The sequence below is a fragment of the Ahaetulla prasina genome, chromosome 2 (genome assembly GCF_028640845.1).
Source record: "Ahaetulla prasina isolate Xishuangbanna chromosome 2, ASM2864084v1, whole genome shotgun sequence".
Taxonomy (NCBI): Eukaryota; Metazoa; Chordata; class Lepidosauria; order Squamata; family Colubridae; genus Ahaetulla; species Ahaetulla prasina.
Genome location: NC_080540.1, coordinates 147739241 through 147752079, shown reverse-complemented (window position 1 = coordinate 147752079; position 12839 = coordinate 147739241).

Genomic DNA, 12839 nt, shown 5'->3' with positions numbered 1-12839 from the left:
CGGCACCCTTATAAGGAAATAGATATTTAAAATCTCCGTAGCTCAAAGTTCCGGCACCTCAAAAGATCTCAGCATTCCTCTCCATTGGCCCTGGTTGGGAACCACTGATCTAGAGGTCCCCAAGTCTTGCACTGTTTTGGAATTGGATATTTCTCAAGGGCTATGGTGGTCTACTATCATGCCAGGAATTAGAGCTTAGGGCACAGGGATGCAAAATATGGATAGTTTCATTCCAAAGCAGGGGTGTCAAACACACATCATCACGTCATCATGTGACATATCGCCACTTTTCCCCTTCACTAAAACGGGTGGGCGTGGCCAGCGCGTGACGCATCTGGGCTGCGGACCGCGAGTTTTACACCCCTGTTCTAGAGAGATAGCAGCCGTACTAAAGTAGGGAAAAGGGGCTGTGGGATGATACAAGACAGAGTAAGGCATGTCACATACCTTTCTCTGTATCACTAAGGGCTGGAGAATGCTTTCCTTGTATGGGAGTTTTCATTATCAAACCTGTGTTTGTATATGGAGAAATTGCTTCAGTCCACTAACTGTACAGGACCTTTACTTCCTGGAACCGTGATGCTCTTCTATCATTCTGGCCAGCCTCATTGTTGTCTGTTTAGAGTTCACTCTGCATTCCATAATAGAGAAATGCTTTTATTGTACTAATATTCTTTTGCAAGGATAGGGGGCCCATCTGTTGGCAACAAGTGTACAGCTTTTTAGAAGGCAAGTCTGCAAACATTATACTTGGAAAAGTAAAATTAAGTGCTTCCAGAAACAAACATGTTCAGAGAGCCGTGGAAACCCCCACACACACATTTGAAACCATTCTTAAAAATTTTCACTGCAGTTTCAAGGGTGGGTGAATTGCCTAAAATTTGATCATGTGACCCTCGGGGTGCTGCAACAGCCATAACTTTGAAAACAGTCATAAATACCATTTCTTCAGCACAATCATAACTTTGAAAGGCCATTAAATGAGGACAACCTGTGTGTTATAAATAGGCACATTCAAACATTTTTGAAACCATAAGGATAATTTTTGTTTTAGGTTCACAAACACACACACACACACACACTCACTCTGGAGCCTATTTCTTAATAGTTTTAGGTTTGTGTTTTATGGTAAACCTATATGTCTACTGTGCAGACATATAGGTCCTAAAGAACTCCCCGTTTGCCGATAGGCAACCAACTGGTAATCAAGAAAACACATTAATTAGCTTCTTTTCCTCCCATCTTACAATTTTGACTATTAACATGTTAATACTAAAATGGAACAAGAGTATGGAAGTTTTCATTATTGGAAAGGTGCCATGAAAAGGAACAGATTGAGCCAAAACCGAATAACATTTGGTTGAGTACAGTGTGGAAGCCAAACTTCTGATGTGAAGCTTTATAGGTATCCAACAAGGGTCCTTTTTTGCTTCTACAAGGTTTTGCAGTCAAATTATGCTTCTCATGATTTTCACATTGAAATGATTGGTGGTATCTTGCTCCACATCAGTATTTATTGCTCTACTATATTGTTGCATACTGTAAATAAATCAAGAAACATGAGAAGGTGCGGGTGTGGTGTGTTTTTTTTTAATCCTTGTAAATTAAAAATTACACTTCTGGATTTCACAGAAATAAAACCAAATTCCTTTATCTTGGATTTTTAAGAGCGGGCTGTTTTCAGATCATGACATTCCTCAGTAAATAAGTGCTTTCCTGACCTGTTTGAATAGCCACTACAACTACATCTTTCTTCAGTAGGCAATTAAATGGCATTAGTGTGTAACAACTTCAAATACATTTCTCAGCAATAATCTCCAAGGCTTTTAGCCCTGCCCATGTTTGGAGTGTAGGCCTTATCACACTGCACCAAACCTGATGTACACTTGACCCAATGAAAATGGTATATCGTTGCCCTGCAATATAGACGTTCCAGAAATACGTATATGCTTTTTTAACTGGTGTAATCTGCATCTCGGCCCAAAGATGCTTTGTAAGAAGTGCTTGCTGATGGTCATGGAGAAAAATATCATTCTTAATCTTTAGAGGTTTGGGCATTCAGCTTCCATTATCTCCAGCTTTGGCTATTGATATTGGCAGCAAAAGAGACATCCACTCCAAAATAGCTGAAGAGCAATAGGTTGTTTGTTTTCTGCCCAGAGGAAAAATCTCTACACACATCACAGTCTATTTTATGACACTGATTTTTTTTAAACTTAAGATTTATGGTATTCTAATACTACTCAGGGACGCGGTGGCTTAGTGGGTAAGATGCTGAGCTTGTCGATCGAAAGGTTGGCAGTTCAACGGTTTGAATCCCTAGTGCCGTGGAACGGGGTGAGCTTCCGTTACTTGTCCCGGCTTCTGCCAACCTAGCAGTTCGAAAGCACGTAAAAAATGCAAGTAGAAAAATGGGGACCACCTTGGTGGGAAGGTAACAGCATTCCATGCGCCTTTGGCATTGAGTCATGCTGGCCACATGACCACGGAGATGTCTTCAGATAGTGCTGGCTCTTCAGCTTTGAAACAGAGATGAGCACTGCCCCCTAGAGTCGGCAACGACTAGCACATATGTGCGAAGGGAACCTTTACCTTTACCTAATACTACTCAAGTATCAAGTCGATCTAGAAAGCTGCTAATCCTAAACAAAAATAGCAAGGGAATTTACTGGTAGGGCTTTTGGTAACCAAATGAAGAAGGATTTCTCTTCCAAGGAAGGAGAAAACTTGTCTTAAAACTCATTTTAGGCAGAAGTTTCACATCTGAAAGTTACACAGCGCCCTCTAGTGTCTAAACGTTCAATCTAGTCTTAGTCTTGCTATCCTAGGTGTCCACCTCTGTTGGGTTTAATAAAGTCCGATCATTTGGGAATGGAGATAAAAGTGGGTGGGGGAGGGGGGAGGCGTCAGTTTGAGGAAGACTGATTTTCTTTTATCCTTACTCTGAAATCTATTCTTACAAGCCAAGTCTTTCAGGTTTTGACAGACCTGTAGCCTCGTTCAGGCACTTGCAAATCAGTCCTGTGGAAATTGTATGTTAGTCTTGAATAAATGACCATCACTTCAGATACAAATCTAGATCCGCTTTCTTTAATCTGATCCTTTCAATCTAGTAGATTAACCTTACTGATTGGAAATTCTGATGAGTTTAAGCAACACTAGTGATGAAACTGATGAATGTATAAGCAATACTTTGTTACAGTAGTAATAAAATAAGCACAATAGCATTTCCGTATGCATGCCAGGTCTAGACAGGATCAGCTTCCAATTTAACCAAAACTAGCCATGCTTACTTTCCTTAACTTTGCTCACGTGCAAATCCAGAACAGTAACAACATTCTAGGCACTTGAAGTTTTGGAGGTTTCTGCCTCTTATACAGGTAGTCCTTGACTTACCACTACAATTGAGCCCAGAATTTATGTTACTAAGTGAGAAGATTGTTACATGAGTTTTCTCCTTTCGTTGCCACATTTGTTAAGTGAATCACTGCAGTTGTTAAATTAATAACATGGTGGTTAAGAGAATCTGGCTTCCCCCATTGACTTTGCTTGTCAGAAGGTCTCAAAGGATGGTCACATGACCCTGGGGCACTGCAACCGTCATTAATATGAGACATTGGTCAAGCCTCTGAATGTAAATCACATGACCATGGGGATGCTGCATCGATCATAAGTGTGAAAAATGGTCACAAGTCACTTTTTTCAGTGCTGTTGTAACTTCAAGTGGTCACTAAATGAACTGTTGTATGTCGAGGTTTACCTGTTCTTTTGTTTCCTTCCTCATCCCTCCACTGAGGTAGGAGGAAAAAGGGTAAAACAGGTATAGAAAAAAAAAAGACTACTGTTGATAACTTGCACTTCCGCTCTCCCTCCCTCCCTCTCCCTTTCTCTGTCTCCCTTCCTCCTTTTCACTCTGTCTCTTCCTCTCCCTCCCTCTCCCTTTCCCTGTCTCCCTCCCTCCCTCTCTCTATCTATCTCCCTCCCCCTCCTCTCACACACACACCTACAATCAGTCAGCCAAAATGTCTGTTTGTTATAACCAGGGCAACTTTGGACTTTTCTAATCATTTGCTTCTTCAGTGTTGGGTAAGTCATTTATTAGGATGATTTGAGTCGGAAAGGCCATGTGCAAGCAGCAGCAATATTGAAAGACATGCTCATTTCATTTTCTAGGTAAAGCCTCTGTCTCATCAGATCAACAAATGCAATCAAATTTGCAAGACCCACATTAGGGTACTGTGACAGAGCGCGCATACTATACTCTGTGGTGGATAAACTGTCGAATATACTTGATTGCTTTCGTAGCAAATAGGTAGCAGGAGCAGCTATGGCGTTTTTGATATTCTAAACATCTGCCCTGTTTAAAAAAACTTTCTCTTTTCCTATTCCTAATTGCTCCCTGCATTAAAAAAAAAACACACACACCAAGATCTATACAATTTGGCAATTATGTGCTGCTGTTGTGGGACAGATTTTGGACTAATTTTGGTCCCAGAATTCAACCGCCTAACTCAGCCGCGTCCTTTCTGAAAAAGCTCTGGCCAGAGGTGCTTAGCGATATTTGGATCTTGAAATAATCCATGTATTAATATTTAAACAGGAGATCTGAGAGAACGGCAGATGTGGGGCTTGCTAATCTTTTTGCACTGAGAGCAACCGAGGAAAGTCATCCCATTTGCTAATCCTACTGTTTTGTCTGCTGACCTATGAGTGGAATAGTTCTGCGAATTTCTGCATGTACGTTTTGAGCAGCCGAAATGTGTCCCCTTTTAATACATTGGCCTTCCTGCTCAACTTCCTTACAGTTAGTATATTACATCCAGTTGCCCAGGTAAGTTACACCCTATGGACTCCAAAAGTTCTCACGATGGGCCTTGGAACTCGCCCGGCAAGGAGAAGATTGCAGCCATGATATTAATGCACATTGGACTCTCTAACCGTCAGCTGCATGAATCTTAAGAGGCAGAAACACAATCAAACTCTTCTTGTTCTTATGGAAGCTCTCCTTTAGTGGAAATCCCATGTACGGTTTTTATGGCTTTTAGAGCATTTATTCAAAATACTTCAAAGACACTTTGAAAGGTAAAGTATTTTACCTTTAAAATACTTTAAAGGTAAAATAGTTTCCAAACACAGGAGAGTGGCAAATAATAAATAGAAAACACCAATAAAACAACCTACCCAAGAAATACACACAGCATCAACTATTCAGATAAAACAACAAAAGCAAAAAAAAAAACCCAAAAAAACTAAATAAGTCTTAAGATTTTAGTAAAAGCTTGGAGCAATGGGGTTATACAACAGAAACCTCTGTGTGTGTGTGTTTATAAATAATATTTACTTATAAACTATTGCATTTGTTTATAAATATATACACAAGGTTTCTGTTGTAGAAGCTGCATTAACTGCTTTTTTGCCCCTATTGCGTATTTTATGGACCAAGACCAAACCTGGAAACACTAAAACATATACAATAGTTTTAAAAGGTCATATAGTATAAATGACATAGAAGCCACAAAGCTGCGAGGAAGGTATCAGCTGCTTTTTGTAAGCTACAGCTTTGGATAAAAATAAATTGCTATCGCCCTTGATACGTTTAAAAATTGGTCACTTAAAAGGAAAGCAGTGATCTGCTCATGAGGAGGAAATAAATATTAAATTAACTGAAGTTAAACATTTTAATTGACATTGTATATAGCAATGATGGTGAACCTTTTTGGCACCAAGTGCCCAAATTGAAATGTGTGTGCATAAATGCGCCGGAGCAACAGAAACCCAAAGACCAGCTGGCTGGTACACATGCGCATACCAGCCACCTGGTCTTTGGGTTTCTGGCGTTCCACTGTTCGCGAAGATCAGCTAGCCGGCCTGCATGCACATGCCAGAAACCAGAAGAGCAGCTGGTGACGGCATGCATGCCCACAGAGAGGGCTCTGCATGCCACCTCTGGCACAGGTGTCATAGGTTCGCCATCACGGGACTATAGAATGGACATTTTAACAGAACAAGGAATGCTGGTTCAACCTCCATTTTTGAACAGATATAAGTCTAATTTTCATACAGAGGTTTGAAAGGCTTTCCGGTTATAGCCCTGATCGATAATGCGTCAATTCAGGCCACAGAAAAAGGCCCCCTTTGAGAAGCATACATCATCTGTTTTAAAAATAGCAAGGGATAGCCTAGGAGGAAAGAGCAATTTTATAATAGAGATGGGAGATTCTGCCCCTACCTGTCAATCTCGTGAGGTAGTTCAGATAAGATGCATATTCAGGGCTACTACTATTGTCTTTATTGCAAATTTACATTAAGAGAATCTTGCAAGTCTGAAAGTGCCCCTCCCTCCCTTTCACTGTCCTCCATTGCAATAGGTCAGGGGTCTGCAAACTTGGCTCTTTTAAGACTTGTGGACTTCAACTCCCAGAGTTCCTCAGCCAGCTTTGCTTTGCTGGCTGAGGAACTCTGGGAGTTGAAGTCCACAAGTCTTAAAAGAGCCAAGTTTGCAGACCCCTGCAATAGGTGGTTAAGGCTCTATGACACATATGCAGCCCCCCTTTTGATATAGAGAGAATGGCTGCATCATCAGTAGCCATGAGGTAAGAGGAGGAGGCAAGCTAGGGTTGTTAAAAACAAGCCTCAACAATGTTCATATAAAGATTGAAGAGAAAGACGGCAAGAATGCATCCTTGATTGACCTCTTGACAGTAGCATTAGGTTCTGTCAGATCCCCATTGCTATTACCATTGAGCTTTATGATACTGTGGTGTCTTCGTGTAATTGTATAATCCCCTGGTGGCGAACCTATAGCACGTGTGCCAGAGGTGGCATTGAGAGTCCTTTCTGTGGGCATGAGCGCTGTCGCCCTGGCCCAGCTCCATCACGTTTCTCCGTCGTGTTTCTTGCCGTTGTTTGCAGGACTAAAAAAAAAGGGGGGTGAAATAGCATTCTACCTTCGTTGTGGTGCATTTGCTATTGCTGCCTCCATGGCCTGCCCCTTGCTCAGCACAGTGAAATTTAGTGTGCTTCATAATGGGTGAGATGGGGTCCTGTCCTTCTCCTGAAGCCCATTACCACACGGAGCCACAATGCGATCTTGCATCTGCATGGGCTCGCTCTCGCCTCCTGGATATCAGTTGATTTTTCTGCAGAGCTGCCGGTGTTGGGATGCCCCGCCTCCCAGCTGGTCTTCGATGTTCCGCAGACCAGCTGAGCGTGGGTGCACTGCTCCTGGGCTCCTTGGCTTCCAGATGTCAGATTCCCAGGGGAAGGGAGAGGGAGTGGGGAGAGAGGGAAAGTGAGGAAAAGAGAGAGAGAGAAACAGAAAGAGGCAGAGAGTGAGAGGAAGGGAAAGTGAGATGGAGGGAAAGAGAGAGAGACAAAGAAAGAGAGGGGGAAGAAAGAGAGACAGAGGGAGGGAAGGAAGGAGAGAGAGAGAGGGAGGGAAAGAGAGAAAGAAACAGAGATAGAGAGCTGGAAGGAAAGACAGAAATGATATTACAAAAGTTTTTCTTTTTTATTGTTGCTAAATGTAGTATTTCAAAAGTAGGAAAAAAATGAAGAGGCATAAAAGTGCATTTATTACGTTTTTCGTAGAACAATTAGCTGAACTCTGTGTTGTTTATCATTATTTTAGGTAGTAAAATCTCATTATTCAGGTTAAATTGAAGTGTTAGCACTTTGCGATATATAAATGGGTTTTGGGGTTGCAGTTTGGTCTCTAAAACATTCGCCATCACAATCAAGGCAAATAGATTGTACCTTGATGAACGTATCTTTTCTTTTATGTACACTGAGAGCATATGCACCAAGACAAATTCCTTGTGTGTCCAATCACACTTGGCCAATAAAATTCTATTCTATTCTATTCTATATGGCGATCTAATTGTTTGAGGCTGTTAATTTTGTCTTGAGTTTCTTGGGATACGGAATCAAATGCTACCTTTAGTTCTAGCAAGGTGATATGAAGGGCTGTTTGGGAGATTATCAGTGGCATGGCAAGGATGGGCAGTGGGAGGTGGTCCACCTCTGGTGCAAGCAATAAGGGCCAGTATTTGTCTGCAATTTAAGGATTACAATGAGACTATCTGGAGGCTTGATGGTGGGGATGGAGTTGGGTTGCTTCTGCCAGCATGTTGATCAGCTGTTTTAACAGTTGGTGCTGTGGCACAGCAACACCAGAGAGGGTGTTAAAAATGATCCCACTCTGGGCGTCAAATATGCTAGGTATGTTACTGTACAGCATTTCTCTGCTAAATGGTGTAGAATTATACACTGGCTTATTGTTGAATATGCAAACCTGAAACCGGCCTGCTTAGACACTGGGATATTCTCAGAAGGTGGAAAACACTTTTCTTGGATCTTCAGAACCACGTCCAATATATTGCCTAAACATTTCTGAGATTTGCTGGTGCCTATTTTTAAGATTTGTTGCTTGGGATAGTATACGGAAACTCATTATATGTAGGTGTGAGCTGTAAAAATTGACTCTCTCTCCCCCAAATAACATTCATTGCTGAGTCAGTGATCAAGTCGTGATATAAACACATACTGATAGTCCTTGACTTGCAACCACAATTGAGCCCAAAATTTCTGTTGCTAAGCAAGTCAATTGTTAAGTGAGTTTTGTCCCATTTTGCCACCTTTCTTGCCACAGCTGCTAAATGAATCATTGCAGTTGTTAAATCAGTAAATGAGGACCCAGATTGTTGGGGGCAATAAAAGTTGACTTTGTATATAATATACAAATGGATGAAGACTATTGCTTGACATAGTGTAAGCCGCCCTGAGTCTTCGGAGAAGGGCGGGATATAAATTCAAATAAAAATAAATAAACAAGTAACACAGCTGTTAAGTGGATCTGATTTCCCACTTACTTTGCTTAGATCCCGGGATAACTGCAACCGTCATAAATATGAGCCATTTGCCAAGTGTCAGAATTTTGATCACGTGATTATGGGGATGCTGCAATGGTTGTTAAGTGTGAAAACAGTCATCAGTCACTCTTTTTAATGCTGTTGTAACATTGGTCACTGTGTGAATGGTTCTGAGTCGAGGACTATCTGTATGCTTTAATTCTATATTGTGAGACTAGAATAGCAATCGAGACTGATGCACAACAAATAAACTTTCTGGAACACAATACTTTTGTGGGCCAAGATGCGAGTAGAGCACAGTCAAGAATCCTGTGGGGAATCTCTTTTATCAGTTTTAAGTTCTCATAAACTACTTTCTAGGCAGTTCTAATTTTTAATATCTCCAAAATACTGAGAACCATTTTGAGAGAACCTGTTGAGACAAATTTGTATCTCGCTTATGAATATATGGCTTAAGTTGTTGTATCTTAATCTGATCCATTAAATCAAGAAGTCAGTCTCATTGAACAAAATAGGACTAAAGAACAGGTAATCCTTGATGTCCAACTAGTCACTCAATGACCATTTGAAGTTATGATGGACCATGAAAAAGATACTTACAACCTAGATGACAATTGCATTTTGGGCACTTTTTTTTTTTTTTTTGCATTTATATCCCGCCCTTCTCCGAAGACTCAGGGCGGCTTATACTATGTCAAGCAATAGTCTTCATCCATTTGTATATTATATACAAAGTCAACTTATTGCCCCCAACAATCTGGGTCCTCATTTTACCTACCTTATAAAGGATGGAAGGCTGAGTCAACCTTGGGCCTGGTGGGACTAGAACCTGCAGTAATTGCAAGCAGCTGCTGTTAATAACAGACTGTCTTAGCAGTCTGAGCCACTCAAGGACACTTGGCAACCAGCCTGCATTTACAGCCATTTGCAGTGCCCTGCAGTCATGTGACTGCAATTTAGAATGTTTTTGCTGGAAACTGGCATTTTCTTTCCTTTATTCGCAAAAAACCACCCATAACGAACAATGGGTTTGTTACCGGTAACAACCACAGCATTCTCCAAATGACTGCCACAAAAAAATGTTATAAAACTGGGTGCAGTCGTGTGATGACCCACTTAACAACGACCACAACTTATGACTGCAAATCCGGGCGCCATTCTGGTCGTAAAGTCCGGAATAATAAATAATATTCAGAGAGCCCAACCTCGTAATGTCAACAATGCTAATAGGAACAGCCATGTAAAATAAAGCGAAAGTCTTGAGTTCAGCTGATCCCTCATGGATACATTTCTTTAGTTTTCTCCTCAAGAACACGCAAGTAAATTGCTATTGCTGTCTTCCAGGAAATGCATTTATTTTATTAAGTACTACCCTCAGGCTTCCCCCCCCTTCCCCCAATTCTAGAACCACTCAGATGCAGACCCCTCGGATCAATGTTTCTTAATCAAAGACTGAGACTGACCGACTGTGACTGAGTCTGGGCCTGGTACAACCAGGTAAGAATTTGAAGGCCAGAGGCTGTGACCAAACATTAGGAAGTGATCTTTTGGATCACTATGTCTGTGTTGTGTGTTTGTGTGCATGCGTGTGTCTGTGGAGGTGCTTCATGGCTAAATATAGCCCAGTTTTGGACACAAGCTGAGTTGGATGAGTTCCCATTGTCCTTGGGAGGCCAGCTGCCTGCAGGCCAACCAAAGACTCAGCATGGATAGCACCTGTAGTACACAGGATACACTAATCTGTTTGATGAGGGACCAAAATATTAGTGACATGGGAAATGCCATGTCAAATCCTAGTGGTTGCTGAAGCTTGCCGCTGTAGGGAGGGTGACAAGAAACATATTCAGAATCAGTATAAAGTACCATTCTGTTGCAGGTATGAAGTTTTTTTATTAACAACCCAATACCACGGATAACGTAAGCAGTAATAAAGAATACTAAGCATTGCAAAAACATGTTACAGGTAGCCCTTAGCTTACAACTGTTCATTTAGTGACCGTTTGAAGTTACAACATCCCTGAGGAAAGTGGACTTATGACTGATTTTCAATCTTAGGACCATTGCAAGATCCCCAAGGTCACGTGATCAAAACTTCGAAGCTTGGCAATTGGTTCATATTTATAACAGTTACAGTGTCCTAGGGTACACTACAGTGTCCTTCCCTGGACCCGGCTGTTTTAGGTAATTATCGTCCGGTCTCCAACCTTCGCTTCGCGGCGAAGGTTGTAGAGAGTATGGTGGCATATCAGTTTCCCTTGCACCTGGATGAAACTGTCTATCTAGACCCGTTCCAATCCGGTTTCCGGTCCGGTTACAGCACGGAGACGGCTTTGGTCGCGTTGGTGGATGATCTCTGGAGGGCCAGGGATAGGGGTTGTTCCTCTGCCCTGGTCCTATTAGATCTCTCAGCGGCTTTCGATACCATCGACCATGGTATCCTGCGGCGCGGGTGGGGGGGATGGGGAGGGGGAGGCCCCGTTTATCGGTGGTTCCCCCCCTATCTCTCTGCCCGGCCGCAGTCGGTGTTGACAGGGGGGCAGAGGTCGGCTCCGAGGCGCCTCACTTGTGGGGTGCCGCAGGGGTCGATTCTCTCGCCCCTCCTGTTTAACATCTACATGAAGCCGCTGGGCGAGATCATCAGTGGTTTCGGTGTGAAGTACCAGCTGTATGCGGATGCCCCCCAGCTGTACTTTTCTACACGGGACCACCCCAACGAAGCTATCGAAGTGCTGTCCCGGTGTCTGGAGGCCGTACGGGTCTGGATGGGGAAAAACAGGCTCAAGCTCAATCCCGCCAAGACAGAGTGGCTGTGGATGCGGCATCCCGGTACAGTCAGCTAAATCCGGCTGACCATCGGTGGCGAGTCATTGGCCCCGATGGAAAGGGTTCGCAACAGGCGTCCTCCTGGATGAGCGGCTGTCTCTAGAAGATCATTTGTGGCCGTCTCCAGGAGGCGTTCTACCAGGTTCGCCTGGTGCGCCAGTTCGCCCCTTTCTGGACCGAGATGCCTATGCACGGTCACTCACGCACTCGTGACGTCTCGCCTGGATTACTGCAATGCTCTCTACATGGGGCTCCCCTTGAAGGGCATCCGAGGCTAGTTAGTCAGAATGCGGCTGCGGGTGATAGATGGAGCCCTCGTGGCTCCCGCATAACACCCATCCTGCGCAGGCTGCACTGGCTGCCTGTGGCCTTCGGGTGCGCTTCAAGGTTTTGGTGACCACCTTCAAAGCGCTCCATGGCATTGGGCGGGTTATTCTGGGACCGCCTACTGCTACCGAATACCTCTCACCGACCCGTGCGCTCTCATAGAGAGGGTCTCCTCAGGGTGCCGTCAGCGAGGCAATGTCGTCTGGCGACGCCCAGGGGAAGGGCCTTCTCTGTGGGGGCTCCCACCCTTTGGAACGAACTACCCCCCCGGACTCCGTCAGCTTCCGGACCTTCGGACCTTCCGCCGCGGGCTTAAAACATACTTATTTAATTGTACAGGACTGAGCTAGATTTTAAATTTGGTTTTAATTCGGTTTTAATTGGATGTTTTAATTAACGGGCTTTTTGAATAAGTTTTTTAACTGTTTTTATACTGTATTTATATGTTTTTAAATGCCTGTAAACCGCCCTGAGTCCTTCGGGAGATAGGGCGGTATATAAATATGATTAAATAAATAAATAAATAAATAAATGTGTCCTAGGGTCACTTTGTGACCTTCTCACAGGCAAAGTCAATGAGGAAGTCAGCTTCACTTAACAAACGGGTTACTAATTTAACAACTGCAGTGATTTACCTAACAAATGTGGCAAGAAAGGTTGTAAAATGGGGGCAAAACTCACTTAACAAATGTCTCACTTAGCAACATAAATTATTGGGCTCATGGTCATAAATTGAGGACTACCTGTATTCGGTCCTAACCTCTAAAAGGATCCTGTCTCATGCTCCAGGAAACCTTTTCTGAGTTACAATTGTTTATT